This window comes from Olea europaea, unplaced genomic scaffold (assembly GCF_002742605.1).
Source record: "Olea europaea var. sylvestris unplaced genomic scaffold, O_europaea_v1 scaffold307, whole genome shotgun sequence".
NCBI classification, from domain to species: Eukaryota; Viridiplantae; Streptophyta; class Magnoliopsida; order Lamiales; family Oleaceae; genus Olea; species Olea europaea.
The window spans coordinates 578,173-582,927 of NW_019249416.1; positions in this window are offsets into that span (position 1 = coordinate 578,173).

Here is a 4,755-nt window from a genome sequence, read left to right on the forward strand (position 1 = left end):
ATTAAATATAAAAAACAATGATCGAAAAATTTAAACTTCTCAAGTAGATAAGGGTAAAGAAAAAAAGACCTAGCTAACTTTTACACATTCAACAGCAGCAAAAAAAAAAAAAAAAAAAAACATATATTACATTAAATAAAGCCAAAGAAAATAAGAAATAAATCCACAAAAAAGTAAACATCCAATAAAAACATAAACTTCATAGTCATATCCAAGAAAAAAATAAAACTCCAATTAGATTTTCACATATATACAAAGACAAGAACATACCTCACATCTAGGTAGAGGAAGATGAGTCAAGCTAGATTTTCATCTATACACAAAAATAAAAACTACATACTTTAAATAAATCTTAAAAAACTAAAAAACGGAATTACAAACAAAAACAAAAAACAAAAATTTGCAAGAACATACCCAAAGATAATGTCACAAATTCTACGGTTTTCTTCCTTACGATCGAGATGAGGACTGCACGATATTTTTTCCCACATAAAGAAACAAGAATTTGGAGAGTTTTTTTTTTCGTACATGAAAGCTAAACTTTTGAACAAAATCGATTGAATTGAAAGAGAGAGAATGAATTATTTGAAAGAGTGATAGATGGTAGATTACTTTATATTTTTTTATAATATAATAAAAAAATAAACAACTTTGACCAAACCCATTTCAAATCAGTTGAATATGAAAATACATGTGAGAAAAATGAACAATCCAGCTTTGTACAAAAAAAAGTAATTTCCACTTTCACCAATAGAAAAAAATTGAAAATTTTTTAAATATAAAAAAATTAATATTGAAAAAATTTTAAATAGAAAAAAAAATCTCCTTTCACAGAGAGAAAAAAATAATTGAAAAAATTAAATTCAATCATAAATAAAAAGAACCTCAATAAAAAAATTACTATAAATAAAATTAAAAAAAAAAAAGGAACTCCATGCATAAAGTGAAAAATCACTTCGTGCATTCACTGCACGCACGGAGTGATTCACTCCGTGCACGATGCATTCACTTCTTGGACGGAGTGAATCACTTCGCGCACGGAGTGTTTTCGGAGTCCCTATATTTTTTATTTTTTTAAATATTATTTATAGTAATTTTTTTATTAATATTTAATTTTTAAAAATTAAATATATCTAAGTATTTATTTAAAAATGTTGAGGTTAATATTTTTTTATCTATAAGTAGTTTTTACAATTATAGGGTTTTTTATCACTTTTAAATAATTTGAAGTGATTTTTTTATTTTATAAGCAACTTTTTACATTCTAGATAGTGTAATCTTTTTATTAATATTTAATTTAAAAAACTAAATATATCTAAATATTTATACTTATAAAATTTTTAAGTTAATATTTTTTTACTTATAAGTAACTTTTACAACTATAAGAGAAGAAGAGATTAATATTTTTTTACCTATAAGTAACTTTTACAAAAAAAAATTACACTATCTAGAATGTAAAAAGTTGCTTATAGGTAAAAAAAAAAATACTTCAAGTTATTGAAAAGTAATAAAAAAAACTTATAATTATAAAAGCTACTTATAGGTAAAAAAAAAATATTAATCTCTCGTTCTCTTGTAATTACAAAAGCTACTTATAAATAAAAAATATTAATTTAAAATTATTTAAATATAAATATTTAGATCTATTTAGTTTTTTAAATTAAATATTAATAAAAATATTACACTATCTAGAATGTAAAAAAGTTACTTATAAGTAAAAAAATCACTTCAAATTATTTAAAAGTAATTAAAAAATCTATAATTGTAAAAGCTACTTATAGATTAAAAAAAATATTTAACTTCAACATTTTTAAGTAAATATTTAGATATATTTAATTTTTTAAAAATAAATGTTAATAAAAGAATTACTATAAATAAAATAAAAAAAAAAACAAAAATAGGGGCTCCATGCACGGAGTGATTTTCACTCCGTGATTTTATTACTTATAAGTAAATTTTTACATTCTAGATAGTGTAATCTTTTTATTAATATTTAATTTAAAAAACTAAATATATTTAAATATTTATACATAAGAAAAATTAAGGTTAATATTTTTTTACTTATAAATAGTTTTTACAATTATAAGAGAATGAGGGATTAAAAGTTTTTTACCCATAAATAGCTTTTATAATTATAAGTTTTTTATTACTTTTAAATAATTTGAAGTGTTTTTTTACTTATAAGTAACTTTTTTACATTTTAGATAGTGTAATCTTTTTATTAATATTTAATTTTAAAAACTAAATATATTTAAATATTTAGACTTAAAAAATTTTAAGTTAATATTTTTTACTTATAGATAGCTTTTATAATTATAAGTTCGTTTTACTTTTAAATAATTTGAAGTGATCTTTTTAGTTATAAGTAACTTTTTACATTTTAGAAATAAAAAATAACTTTTATGTAAAAAAATTATTATTACTAATAAAATTATAAGATATTGTCGATAGTTGATACCATGAAAAAATGGAGAAAGAATACTGTGTCAAATTTAAAGCATGTACGCTGCAGGTAAAATAGAAAACAACGTCGTTTCTGATCCACCAATTTAAAAAAACAAAATACAGTGTGACAATATTATTTAAAAAATATTACTAATAATAAAATTATAGGATATGGTTGATAATTGATAGTGTAAGAAAATAAAGAAAGATATTGTGCGTCAGATTCAAAGGACCAAACCAATTTCAAACAAATTCAATGCGAAAATTAATGTGATAAAAATGAACAGTAAACCTCACATTCTCTCTTTTAAGGTAAAGAGGGACCTCAACATTTTTATGTAAATATTTAGAATATATATTTAATTTTTTTAAATTAAATATTTATTAATAAAAAAAATTACTATAAATAGCGGGGGGTACATATCACCACTCCATGCACAGAGTGGTTATCAAACACTCCGTGCAAAAGGTCTCCTTTTGCTCTCCTTTTGTTCAGAGAAATTTTTTTTATTATTATAATTTTCTTTTGGGATAATTTTGTTCATATTTTATTTTAGATATAAAATTCTTTATAATTCTTTTATGATAAAATTTATTTTTTCAATTTTAATTAATAAAATAATATTTGTATATTATTTTATTTTTTTTAAATTTTATTTTGTTTTATTGGTTTAATAAAATAATTTTTATACATTCCTTACGATACAACGACATTCGCTAAATTTCAATTAAATAATATTTATTTTTGAAAAAAAATCATTTTAATTTAATTTAAAAACTTTATGGTAAATTTTTTTTATTTTTGTCGACAATTTAATTTTTTAATAATCTTTGTATTTAATTTCATTTCTTTATTATATAATATATAGTACTGGCTTTAATCAAGTGAAGCAGTATGTGAAAATGAAGAAATCAATGAAATGACGATTTAAAATAGTGAGATAGCGTGTGAAAAAAAATGTTATAGTGTGATTAAATAGAATAATTTACTGTTGTTAAACCAGTTTCAAATTAGTTTTCATGTGAAAATCTATGTGACAAAAATGAACAATAAACCTCACATTCTCTTTTAAGATAAGGAGTGATTCTCTTTCTATTTTTATTCTCTCCCTTTTTTTCGTTCTTTTCCATGTATTTTTTAGGAAAAGAAGTTCGAATCAAAACAAATTCTTCTAAATAGTATCTAGATAGATTTCATCATTTTTCTAATTAAATTCTTTTATAATGGTTGGCTGATAGTTTAATGAATTGCAACAACTTTAGGTAATGATAAATAGTAATCATTTTTTAAAGTTTAAATTTACCAAATAGTTTATACCCAAATGCAGAATTAAAACAATAACAAATAAGAAGTCACTTATTAATATCTCTAAATGATTAATGTAATTAATTCAATTAATTCCTATATTTAAGCAATCATAAACATTTAGATCAAAGGCAATAAAAAGTATATAATACCAAATATGATCACAGAGGTAAATCTCTAACTGGATAAACAACCTCTAGGCAAACTTGCCAATAAAATTTATTATAAAAGTTAACTTACAATTAGTTCAAATACTGCTAAGCCTTAGCTTACTCTAACCACCCAGCTTGTAAATCACCTAGGAATTTCTTCAGTTGTGCACTTCGCACTTCTCAAAACTCTAAGCTACTTTTCTCTCTGTGTATCAACAATAACGAACCTCATTCTCGTGCGTCGAAATTCCAAGCTTCTCTATCCAAATCTCTAAACTTCTAAAGGCTAATTGGCAAATGTAGGGTTTTGTTTTAGTGTTTGATCAAAGGATCTTTTATGCTTTGACATGTAGGCTGATACAAGAGATATTGGAATATTTATGTGGCTTTCAAATAGCGAACTTTTGACTGACAACAAGGCTCTACTAATGAAGGATCAATATGTGGATTGAATAATGAACCAATAATACTGCGATTGAATCAATGAAAAGATATTTGGATCTTCAACAAATGATCTCTGCAATCAAAATATTGCTCAACCACACTGTTAGACATCTCATAAGATGTATATTTATAAAGAGTAAAGTTTGGAATGAAAGGGAACTCAAAATCAATTTGAAAATCGAATTTTACTGTTCCTCGGATAATCATACTGTTCGAGCAGCAACTGAGTAGCGATCAAAATTTTTGTCATAACTCTTTCTCTCCCAATGTCTAATTGAGGTGATTCAAAATGAATTGAAAAGCTAATTTAAAGGATTACAACTCTTCAAGAAATAGCATTTTTCAAAGTCAAATTTTTTCTATGTGAAAAATGTGTCGTAACTTGTAATTGGAAATTTAGAGCAAAAC